The sequence below is a fragment of the Crocodylus siamensis genome, chromosome 1 (genome assembly GCF_052110815.1).
Source record: "Crocodylus siamensis isolate JL-2025a chromosome 1, ASM5211081v1, whole genome shotgun sequence".
NCBI classification, from domain to species: Eukaryota; Metazoa; Chordata; order Crocodylia; family Crocodylidae; genus Crocodylus; species Crocodylus siamensis.
Window position 1 is genome coordinate 367,472,528 of NC_143395.1, and position 13,241 is coordinate 367,485,768.

Below are 13,241 nucleotides of genomic sequence, written 5' to 3' on the forward strand. Positions count from 1 at the left end.
TTATATAACATGTATTGATTTAAAACAAAACAAAGCAAACAAAAGAGAGGACTTTTTATGTGGATTTTGTAGTTTGTTTTCTTGATCTTACTTTTTTTTACTTTCTTGAGACTTTATTCAGCAAAACACATTTTAGGTGCATAACTTTAAGCATATAATTATTCATATTGTATTTCAACAAGGCACTTAAGCTTGTGCTTAAGTCACATTGACTACAGTACAGCTTAACATTGTGTTTTATGTTCGGTCAATGTTTATGTGCTTTGCTGAACAGGGACTGTTGTTCTCACACCCTTACAATTAAGCACATATGTAAAATCGGTTTTTCAAAACTGCTCAGAGTTCATTTATCTCTGACTTCGCGGGGAAAAATCCCATGCTGAAGGCTTTGCTGAGGTGAGGCAGAGGTGTTTCCTTTTTCATTATATCCTCTTTTATTTCTTTAATTCACTTTTAGTTCCTTTAAAATTCTCACATACTCTGTTTCCTCCTAACCTTTCCTTTTATGTTCAGCTTCCTTTAACTATTGTATGCTTACTATTTCTTTTTTCTCTTCTCTTACTGGAAGTTTTATGGCTGTCAGTATACTTTTTTTTCTTCATTTTTTTCCTTTTGTCAGTTGTCCAAAGCCAACTGCCATTAGACCCTTTTGGTTTCAACTCTGTCTTTTCTGTTAGACACTCAAGCTAAAAATGTTTTGCTACAGAAGTAGAAAGGAAAAGAGAGTCACGATGTGTGTAACATGAGAGAGAGAAGCATAATATAAATATTCTAAAAAATATTGCACAGCACAGATAATTAAATGCTAATTTCAGGCAGTGAATATTTAGTTGACTTTTTAACAACCACTGTATTTACTCAGCAAAAGTCAACGCACACTGAGAATATTTAATTGAACTTGATGTCACTTATTTTACTGAAATGTCTACCACTTTATTTTAGGTCTTAGGAGAGGCAGACTGAGAGAAGAAGAGAAGCAGGAAGTTATAGAGAAAGGAGAGAAGTGCAGTGTATTCCATACGCCTGCTAACTTCAGTCCCAGTGAGTACAACGACTACCCAGAAAGTTTCTATTATTTTTTGATCTTCATCAAGTGACATATATTTAGGGCCCTGTGGCACAGCAGTGGCAAAATTTGTGGGAACAACTACATTTTCTGGATTTATTTTGACTATTTTTCATTTCTATTTTCCTCTGTTCTATTTCTCTGTTAAACCACAAACACACTTCGGTTCATAGTTTACAACATGATTGACATAAAATGTATTGTTTTTTTTTACAATGATTATTTTTGAGGATGGGTTTTTGGTAGCCTTTCTGTGCGCCTTAGCTGTACTTGCCAGTCTGTGACTCCCATGCTACTCTCTAAATCCACATTAGACCATCTTCTTCCTGTGCATGTCAGAGAAGTGGGGCTTGTGGCTAGCTTCAAGTGTCTTGTCCACATGGCTCTCCAGACCTCAGCTACTGCTGTTTTCTCAGTTGTCATGTTTTTCAGCCTACACTTTTGGCTCTCACTCAGTGACTGGAAGCTGGACTCCAGCTCTGGTTCTTTGAGCCACCTGGTGCCTACCTACATGAAACAGAGCAGAAAGCATGCACTGTAATCCAGCCACAGAATCACAGAACGCCCATTTTACATTCTGTAATATGTAATTGGATTTCAAAAAGTGTCTAGATGACTGTTTTTAAATTTGACATATGTCACTGAAATGTACATTTCATTTTTGCCTTTTTCTCTCAAGTGAAAAACCTATATGTCAAATCAAGGATTTCAAATCATATAGCCCTTTGTTGGAGCCAGAGGTTATCAAATCCAGGACACTGGGTTCACTGAAATTATAAATGCAGGCACATGCTTTACTCGTTTCACTGCATTGTCCCAGAGACCTGGGAGGGGATAGGAAATGATAATAATCTTACTCTTTCATCACTGTAGAGCACAGGTTTCTTTTCAGTTTTGTGCTTCTGCCAGCTCATCATAATATAACTAGTGGGGACATATATAAATAGTTTGATATTTGAGAATCAAACAGAACTGTCCCTTGTGTTTCTATTTGCTTTTGGTTTATCAGCTGATTTCTTAGGTCATTGCCTTTGTTTTTTCAAACTGCTAGTTATTTCTGTACTGATGTGCATGTTAAAGAAGGGGAGGAATGTCTTATGTATGTTTCTGGGAACATGTTAAATACGATGATAGGTATTGATAGTCTATCTTGTCCAGCACCAGAAGTCAAATGTTAATTGATGATGTCCATTACAAACATGTATTTAAAAGGGCTGCAGCTTTCATACATAAACATTATATCTGTTCACATTTTCTTTGTAAGAACTCAATTTAGAAATTTTAAAAAACCCTAAATAGAAGTTGTGTGTGAATAGTGAAATAATAGTGTTTACTTGTTTTGCTTGTTTAAAATGATGTTTTATACTTCTTGCACACTAAGCATCACTGATTTAAAAGCTTAAATTTAGTGAACAGTCAATAATACTTGTTTTCCATAATAAATTTTGTTTAAAGTATCTGACAACTTTTAACTTTAAAAACTGACTAGTGTTAAGCTGCCTTTTTTGGGTCACATATTTTCTAAGGCCCTGAATCTTGGAAGCTGCTTTATGCAGTCAGATCCCTGTTACAACATGGAGTTCATTGGAACTCTGCTGCCTAAGAGTCTGCCTCTTTGGAACAGATTTTAAAATCAGAATCTAAATTGGTATTTTCACAACAGAACAATAAAATTGGAGTAACTGGAATTAAGAAATAATTTTTAAAAACATCTAAATACATTTTTATCTAGCATAGTAAAAGCTCCCTTGTTGTTAATTAGTATTTTATTAGTTAATATATACTCCCGTAAGAATTTTTGAATCAATATTACTTAAAAAAGGAAATTAAATAAAAAATACTAAACATGATATATAAACTTCTTTATATGCATGCAACTTCTTTATATAATAAATAACAGGCTGTGAAAGGCATTAATGGATGTTAATAATTTAAACTGTTTATCTTCTTATTTTTGCAGATGCATGAAGGAATGACCTCCTCTCTTATTACTGCTGCTTTCACATAGATCCTGATTCTATATTTGACTTTGTGGGTGGGACCATATTGGTCAAGGAGGCTTTACACTGGTGCAGGGATCTGTCCATGTGAAGTCAACCACAGGATCAGGGCCCTAGTATGACTCTTCACTGTGCATTCTGTTGGTGAAATCATATATACCATTGAATTATGCTGGAAGCTGCCTATTGGAATAATGTAAGTCCTGTTTTTCCCCCAGATTTGTTTTAGATACAAAATAATACTAAAACATTTTTCTGCTTAGAGTAGTTATAGCTTCTTGTACTCTAAATAAACTTGTGATTTGGGGATTAATCTCATTCACATGTGCTCCTCTAATTATGATTTCGTGCCAATATCAAGTCATACACCATATTTTATCGTATACCACCCCACCCCATGTAAGACACACATCTCATTTTTAGAAGGCAGAGTGTAGAAAAAAGTGTTTTTCTAGAGTCGTCATGAACTAAAGCTGACTTTTTCATGAAGACACTGTGTTGCAAAATGGCTGCCAACTTCTCTCTCCCTGCCAGGAAGAAGGAGGGGCATTCATACCAATGTTAACCCTTTCACAGTCGCTCTCAAATTAGCATCAGTTTTTGGCAAGTTTTATCCCATAGCATGCGTATGGGGGATATGTAGTACTGAGGAGACACCTACATCTTCATGCAGTGAAGTCTTGGCACAGAAAATTGCCTTCTCCACTTAAGACATGCACCCCAATTTTGGAGGGCTGATTTTGGGGACAGGATGTATGGTATGCGAGTAAATATGGTAGTCTTCAGACCATGTACTTATTGGTACTAAGGTTTTATGGATATCTGGTAAATTGTTAAGAAAGTTCCATTGGAGTAATTGAATTTGTGAATAATAATACATCAACAATGGAAAAGGACACTGGGGAAAAATATGGATTAGGAAGTATGAATGAATCTAAGAAGCCCTTTTTGAGTTTACTTTTAGAAACCTTTTAAAGTATGTGTGCTAGGCATTTCATTATTCTCTGGATAATTTACTGTGTAAATGTTGGGCACTGTAGGGTATAGACCCTTGGTAGAAAAATATGATTTTCTGTCTCTTTTCACTTTTATAAATATTACTGTATTTACTTGAATCTAAGTTGACCCTGAATTTAAGACACCCCCTCCAATAATTAGATTCTACATATGGCAAATTTATTGTTAGAATTTTCTAGGTATAGCATTATTGGGGGGTTGTCCCCGCCACTGCAACAACAGGGATAGCAGCAGAGGGGGGCAGGTGTCCCCCTTACTCTGTCCTCTCTATTTCTTCCCACGCTCCAGTCTTTGCCTATTCCCACTCCCCCCCACCTCACTGTCAGATAGTGGTTAGGCTCTGTTTCCTCCCCAAGCACAGCACCTAAAAGCTAAGCCCTTGCTGGCCATGGAGCAGGTTAGTGCTGCTAATTGGTCAGGTAGGGCCCATGCAGCAGTGTTGGCAAGGGACAGAATTTCCATGTACTCTGTGCCCAGGAGGTTATTCAGCTTGAGCTGTAGGTGAGTTGCCCCTGACAGTAAGGCAGGAGAAGCGGGCAGGGGGGTGGGGCAGAAGCTGCAGAGGGCAAGCAGTGGGTGGGGGGGCAGGAGGCTGCTGTAGGTCTGACTCTGGCCCTGACCCATGCTTAGAGCCAGTCAGAGCTTCAGAAGCCATCCCCTGACCCCTGCACTTTGTATGCGAGTTTAAGACAAGGGGCTTTTCCTCCCATGCTGATTGGGGGTGGGAGTGGGGGATGGGACACACACCTCATCTTAGAATCAAGTAAGTATGGTAAATCTCTCAGTTGTTTTATATTCCCATGCACAAACTTTTTGAAATTTTCAGGAAGTCCTTTAAAAATTGTTATGCAAATACCCCTAGTGGAGCTACAGCTCAGAAACTTACTAATAGACTTGTTTTCTTTTGGGTTGAATATAAGAATATTAATAAATATGTACTTGCACTTTGTCTTGCAGTGAAAGTTGGCTCATCTAAACTATGCTGATATGGAATTATGAGTAAATTTAATCAGGTGTGCTGATTAATTGTAAATGACTGGGGAGGAACTGTCTTATGGTACCGTCACATTCTTACTTTTTAATTAATAGTAATAATTTTGCTGTCATATGTCATTGCATTCACATGGGAGGTTACAAATTCCTACCTTTGGATTGCAAAGGAAGTGCTCTCCCTACTATTGTCAGTCCGGTGGCTGCCAAGACTCACGTTTTTCATAAAATAATAGAAAATTAGGGTTGGAAAAGACCTCAGGATATCATCTAGTCTAACCCTGTGCTCCAAGTAGGATCAGTTTTATGTCTAAATGAGTAGAAACTGCAGGGTGGGGGTTCTCTTGGTGTAATTATGATAATACTGTAACACTCTCCACCTGTGGTGATATTTATTTCCTTTTTGATGTTCAGATATTAAAAAGTCTTTTTTGAATGAAGTCCTATTAATTGGAGAACATAAGAGCATAAGAAGTGCCATACTGGGTCAGACCAATAGTTCATCAAGCCCTGTATCTCATCTCCGATGGTGGCAGGGGCCGATGCTTTAGAGGGAGAGCACCGAACTGAATATATCTAGAGCAGGAGTGTCAAAAATCTGGTCCTCAGAGCCACATCATCCAGTCCCTGGTGCTGGCCATGTGTCTGGAGCTGACCTGCATGTGGCATGTGCAGGACCAGCCCTGCACACAGGGCCCAGGACATGTGCCTCATGCAGTAGCTGCTGCAGAACCTGTGGCACCCTGCAGGGCTAGTCTGGGACTCCCTCTCTCCGCATGCCAGATCCCATATCCACAGCACTCACTCTGACTGGTTTCAGACAAAAGCCATCCAGGGCATGTGCCATGTGCAGTACAGGTCCCAGAGTGGGTGCTGGATATGGCACAATTCTAGACTGCTCAGACTGCATGCTGGGTGTGGCGTGTGGGTAGGGGCATGGTTCATGAGTACCACCTCTGCCAGATCCAGAGCTCACTCTGACTGGTCTGGGATCTGTACAACATGCGGTGCTCACCCTGGACCATCTGGAGCAGGCACTACATATGGCACAAGTGCTGGGCTGGCCAGAGCAGGTGCCATGTGTGGCATAGTCCTAGACCAGTTGAAGCAGTTGTCCAGCATGCAGTGGGAAGAGGAAGGTCCAAAGACTTAATCTGTTCCATTGTAGCTGGCTCTGCTCCATTCATTCAGCCCATGGACCGGGACCATTCCTGTGCCACTCACCTGGCCTGTAGGGTCAGATGAGTTTGACGCCCCTGATTTAGAGCAATCTGTCCCTACCTATTACCCTCCCTGGCATCCACCATTATTGGTTTAGAGATGCCAGAGGAAACATCTCCAAGTGTTCTGTTCAATGGCTATAAATAGATCTGTCATTCATGAATTTATCCAGTCCCTTTCTGAACCCAGCTATGCCATCTATCTCCACCACCTCCTGTGGCAATTAATTCTACAAGTTCACTATACATTGTATAAAAAAGTACTTTTTCTTGTTAGCTTTAAACTTGTCACTTACTCATTTCAAGGGGTTCCCTCTAGTTCAGGGGTGGCCAACCCATGGCTCTGGAGCCACATGCGGCTCTTCAGAAGTTAATATGCATCTCCTTGAATCTCTGCACAAGCACATGGTGACCAGCTTCCATACGCATTATGTTACGTCACATGATGTGACTGCTCTCAGCGGGCACATTACTCAGTTTGGACTTGGAAGTTTGGACTCTGGAACCGTGGGTTGGCCACTCCTGCTCTAGTTCTTGTATTCTGAGACTTGGTGAATAACAGTTTCTTCTCCACTTTGTCCACACCCTTCATGATTTTATAGACCTCTGTCATATCCTCCCTCAGCCTTTTCCTTTTCAAACTGAAGAGTTCTAGTTGTTATAGTCTCACCTGGTATGGCAACTGCATCATACCCATAATCATTTGGGTTGTGCTTCTTTGTACCTTTTCCAATTCTACTACATCCTTTTTGAGATGTAGAGACCAGAACTGTACACAGTATTCAAGATGTAGGTACACCATGGATTTGCATAATGGCATGATGCAGTTCTCCATTTGGTCTTCAATTCCTTTCTTAACGATGCCTAGCATTTTATTGATTTTTTTGGTTGCCACTGCTTATTGAGCTGTTCTTAGAGAACTATCTGCAGGACTCCAAGGTTTCTTTCCTGAGTTGCAATAGGTAGTTCAGAACTCAGCACTGTGTACATATAATTGAGGTTATTTTTCCCCTTGTGAACTACCTGTTGACACTGAAGTTCATTTACCATTTTTTGAGATCTGGCAAATATTATTTTGGATACCAAATATCATGTGTTACCACTGTACCATGCTGGCTTCCAACTATACATCATATACACTTGTGTGTGTTATGCTAGGTGTCCACCATAATCTAAAACAAATGTGTGCTTCCTCACAAAAAATCCTTTTCAGCCCCAGAAAATTAAAACAGCAGTAATAAATGATGAGTTAATGTTCTGCAAGAGTTTGCGGTTTTTAGAGTTGTGGAAAAAATGATAGGAGTCATATACAGTGAATGGGAATGCAGGTGTGTTACTTCACACATCTCCTATCAATTCCCTCCTTATTCCCAAGTGGACCAATGTATGAAAATTACCCTTGGTAGTGTCCTCTTCTCCCTTTCTAGTTAGATCCTGGGATCTTTTAATTGGCTGCTACTCTGTCCTCTGTCATACTTGTCATCAGGTAGTCTGTGTCTGTTCTGTTAAGCAAAAACTTATTTGTATTCACTGCATCACCATTCTTTCTCTTGGTCACCAACTGTAATTTGAGTCTTGTACTAGGGCTTTGCATCCAGGTGAAGTCTGCCTTGAAGATTATTTCTGCATAATATTCAGCATATCAGTTCTAAGCTATGGCCCTTTTTCTCACTCTGTACAGTTTAATCTCCCACCAGGCTTTCATTATCTCGTATCTCTACTACTTCAGCATTCTTTTCTCTAGTTTTGACAAGTGCACATCCTCTGCTTATAGTCATTCAGATAATTCAAATACACAGATCATTTTCTGAGTCTACTTCTTTGACAACCACTCCTCCCTTTGTATCTGTCTTCTCCAGGACATCACAATAAACCACTTGCCTTCATTTTCAATGCCCTGTGTAATCTGCTCTGCCCAACCTTTCATCTCTTGTTCAGTATCAAGAGGTTGAGTCTTATGATACCAGCCTTCATCACTTCCTGGCTAACCTTGTAAACACCTTCATGTTTCTTCCCATGTTGCCTCTTGTGCCTGGGGGGAACTCCCTGTAAATGTCTGTGAAGCTCCTTATTATCCTCCTTCAAATCCCTCCTTAAAACTCCTGTGCTCTGATGGTTACACAAAAAAATTTGGCAGTGGTTCAGCTGTTGATGTGCTGAGACCACTGCCTACTGTGTTGACTGGTGTTGTCAGAGTGTTTTTCTGAACTACCCCATCGATTTGTAGCCATCTGTTTTCTCTTGGCTAATATGTAGATTGTAAGTTCTTTGAATGAAGACTGTCTTTTATACAATGCTAGCACTGGGGAGTGGTCCATGGCTGGAGCTGATAGTACTATGGGAATGTAAATAAATAATATCTAATAAGCTCATTTGTAGAGTTGGCAAATGGCATCAGTACCATCCTTGATATCGATATGGAAATGTTTACAAGCCGATGCTGAAGCTCTTTAAGTTTTGCAGGAGGGGGTTGGGGATTGTAGCTGGGAAAACGGAGTGTGGGAGTACTATCTTCTCTCTTGTAAAATAAGTAGTCTGCTCTCTCTGTTTGTAAGTATAGCATGGAGTAAATGCACACAAATCTGTAATTATGGAGGAGTAAAGTGGCTAAAATCAATCAGTCAGAATCATTGTGTACTCAGTCAGTCAAGGAGCACAAGGCAACATGTGACTACATTGCCTTTAGAATGAAATGCAAAAACACAAAGTGAAACAGAAAGACATGAACTGAAATAAAATAACCAGCTGAATTTTGAATCGTCATGACATTTTTTGGTCAAAAATTATGTCCAAATTGACATAATTTCATATTTTTTTCAGTGTCACCAAAATTTAGCCTTAATTACAGTGTTACCATAGGCCTTTGATGCATCTAGATAATGATATAACTTTGGCTATTCCTTAATATGGTAAGTGAAGATAATACTATCAGGTTGTACTAAGTTAAACATTCCACATGGGCAATACTATTTTAGATCTACAGAGGTAGTCATATATACCAGACTTGAGAAATCCACTCACCCTGGATAAGTGGCAGGCTTACTAGGTCAAACAAAGGGACCTACACCATTAATTGCTGCGGAAACAAGGTTTTTATTTAGAAATAAAGTAGGTTTATAATTCTTACTGTAAAAAAATAACTTTTCACATAAAAACCAAATATAAATGGTAGTGTCACTTTCCTAAATCTACAAGCTTGGTGTCACTGATCCCCCATGCCAGACCTTTGCAGGCCAGATCAGACCTCTTTGTGGGCCAATCTGGCTGCTGACTGTAGGACTAGTGGAGTTGTTAATACTCATGAAGCAGCCAGAATATTCTGGAGGGTAAGAGAAGAGACAGAATGTTCCTTATATCTTTTACCAGTTAAATGGGGTGGAGTGTCAAAGTTATAAGACATGTACTAGCTAGAGACTGATATGAAATATAGGGCATTCTGGTAGAAATCTCAGTACACACCTTTTTCCTTGTGGCAGAGCAAGCTCTTTCTAGTATTAGAGTTGGGTTTCTTACTAAGGTATGTCCCTTGAACCTTACTGATAGTCCTACACTCCTACGATTCATATGTATTTCTTGGTTTCTAACCAGCATTTTCCTAGAAAATGCAGTCAAGGAATAGAATTTCTCAACTCTATTAGCTGAAAATGTTTTGAACATACAGTAGAATTTATGTTGCCAGATAGAAGTATTTTTAAGCTTTACATTTTGTCACAATTGATATGTATGACATTTCCATATGAGAAATAATATTCTTTTTGTAATTTGGTTAATACATTTAAAACATCTTAATTGCAGCTGGTCAGCCTGTTATTATTATCTGTATCTCTGTTTAGTGTAGATTCCAAAAATGGTAACGAAGGATTATAAAATGTATTTGTTCTTGGTATAAGGCCACTGTTTTTTCTATTGTAAGGAGTTCCCGTATTTTATTATTACTTGTTTATATTGCTGTAGCACGTAGGAGTTTTAAGTATAGGCAAGTTCCTCATTGCATTTGATGCCATAAAAACACACAAACAAAAAAAAGCCCTGGAGATTTGTCCTGTTCCAAATGGAGGTAACATACATCTGTGTACTAAAAGTAATTGTGTTAAATTATTTTAAGAATAATTAATACATTATAGGCCTTATTCAAAGTGGTATGACTTGTTGCTTATATTGAAACAAATCTGGTTTCCTAAACATCTTAGGGCTGACTGCAGGGTTTGGCAACATTTGTGCCAAAATACCTGCAACCTTGACTTGTAAGATGTTGATGTGTCAGGGGCAGAGAGTGAGGGAGCCTTAAGGGGCACAATCCTTGATACAAGGCCTGAGTGGTAAGCAAAATGCCTTCATGTGCCATGGTCTGCCATGCATGTGAGGGGGTTGCCTTACCACTGGCCTATTGCATTTGAGAAACTGTGTACAATGGCATTTTAAAAGCAAGTTTTTAAAACTGGCAAGTTTGCACATCTGTCCAAACATTCTTGTTTTATATTTTCATTTGTATACTTTAATAAACATAAGGGGAAAAAAGAAGGTTTTCAGTATGTTTTCATATTGGGCTGTTGAAAAATCTGTTGTTAGTGCTTCATGATTTCATGCTCTTTTGCAGTTTTCCAAGCTGTGCACTTCTTTTCTCTCCCCCCCCACCCCAGTATAACTGTTTTCACTTACTTACTTTGGTAGATTTCCCACTTCTTTTCTTTAGCAAAGGAAAGCTTATTTTTATTGTTTTGTTTTTCCATCTACATGTTAACTCTCCTTACACAAGTTACAATGCCAACACATGCTTACATTCATTGTCTTTCAAGCTGAGAACATATCTATTATTTATCCTATAGCTCTGATTCAGCAGACACTCTTTTTTTAGTGAAATACCATTTTCCTGTCCTTCCACCAACAATCTCTTCTAGTTCTGCATATGTTGAGGATGCTAAAAGGTATATCCATATTTTTTCTGTTTATACATATTATGTCAGAAGTTGTCAGGCAGGGGTGGATCAAGGGGAGCGGGGTGCTGCACTGGTGCACTTGCACTCCACTTTGATTCCTGGTCCACCCAAAGTTTAAAACTAATATGCCTCGCAGTAGCAGTAGCAGCAGCATATCTAGTCAGGCTGTGCTAAGGTAGTCAGTTGACTTCATGGTTTAATCTACCTGATCCCTTCTAAACTCTTCATTCTATAGCTGTTAATGACCCTATCTTCTTTTTTAATGGTCTTGATGCTCCACAAATGATGCTATCCTTTATTCTGCAATTCTGCTCTCTGTTAGCTGCTCCTGGTAATGAAGCTCCTATTTTGCAGCCCTGCAGATTGGTTTTAACTCATTCCAATGAATTTGTAGTTGTTTTTGCTTCAATCTTAAACTGAATAATACAGTCCTAAGCCTCTAGCATGTTAGTAAAGCTTCTTTTTAACTGGAGAAAACCATGTGTTGTTTCGAAAGAGATGATGCACCTCACTATCTTATCTGCATACCTCTTTTTAAAATTCCAGATCCACACACTTCCAGGTATACATTTAGTTATTCAAAAGTAAATTCATAACAGGCTTATTTTTTCAGACTTATCGAAGCTCATCCTTATTTAGAACAAAACTATGTATTATTCTGTTTCTTAAGTTAGAGTTGAACTCTTCTTTTCCATAGTGATCTGGTTATCATCTCTTTTTTTCCCCTCTATGTATATCATATGCCTGGAACTATGTGACAATTGGTTTAGTTTATGCTAAAGTATATTATACTTTGTAATATTCTGTTGTCTTACTAAATAGATGAAAATTGCTTTTTTAAGGCTCCAGGTTTTTACAGGATCCTATAACAGATTTTTTGTAAGGTTCCCTTTGTAGAACTGAGAACTTGTATTTTATTTAATATTGTACTATATGTCCATAAACTTGTGTGTTAGATATCCAGTTACATGATGTCTTTACAATTTCAGTTCAGTGGTTAATTAATTTGTGTGTCCTTTAAGACCTGAGAGTATAAACACTTATAAAGAGGTCAGTAATAATACAATATAGCAGTAAGTTTTTAATTTTCTACTCAGTGTCTGTAAATCTGTTGACATTTCTAGTCTGCCATACCTTATTCAGATAGATTTTCTAAGATGCAAAATGTTAAATTGCTTAAAGATGTAAGGGCTTTAAAATTTGAATCCACTGTTATTGCATGTCATATGTGATTTTAACCTTAAAATACAGCAGAAGTTCATGCTTAGTGAACATTGTCAAGTTGGAATGCTTGATAAAAGGTGTGATGTACTACCCTAAGTGAATCTCACTGGTACAATAAATTTGACTTTATATAATCATTTTGGTATTGCACCATCACTTCTCAGCCTTTTGGCTAAGATGACATGAAATGATGTAATAATTTTATTTAAAGTTCTTTTTATGTTGGATTTGATCTAAGGGGGAATGCATTAGAATTTTTATTACTGCATATAGACAGCAAAAGGTATTTATTCTTTGTTAGAGAAGAAAAATGGAATACTTACATTTGTATAAAATATAACTTATAGTCAAGGTTTTGTCTATTTTATTTAATATAAAATAATTTTTCATTATGTAATGATCTCCTTTTAAAGTATTTAAATACATATATAGTATAATATAGGATTTGGCATTACATACATGCTTCTGAAAAGTTGCTAGTGAAGGTTGGAAGTAGATATGTAGGTCTTGTAATAGATATTTTATATTTTTATTATAGAACATTTATCCCAGGTGCTACAATATAGGCCAGTCCTGCAAAGAACACTATATAGTCTGCTCTTCAGCAGAGAGCAGCTCTCCAGCAGACTATATAGTCCTGCTCTCTTAAGAATCCTTTCTAAGACTTCAATCCCATCCTATCTTCTATAGTTATTATAGTGTAAATATATTTCCATTACAGATGTACTAATGTTCAGTATTTTCAAACCTTTATACTTTTGTAATACATGTTTTTATCCATGTTAAT

The 13,241-nt window shown here is 38.0% G+C and overlaps 1 long non-coding RNA gene across 1 annotated transcript in view; it reads right to left on the reverse strand.

Moving 5' to 3' along the window:
- Positions 1-1,049: 1,049 nt before the first annotated feature.
- Positions 1,050-13,241, reverse strand: part of LOC149875029 (uncharacterized) — a 54,955-nt gene continuing 42,763 nt past the window's right edge. The window contains exon 3 of the long non-coding RNA XR_016439037.1: positions 1,050-1,573. This is a non-coding gene — a long non-coding RNA (uncharacterized LOC149875029). The remainder of the gene's footprint in view (positions 1,574-13,241) is intronic.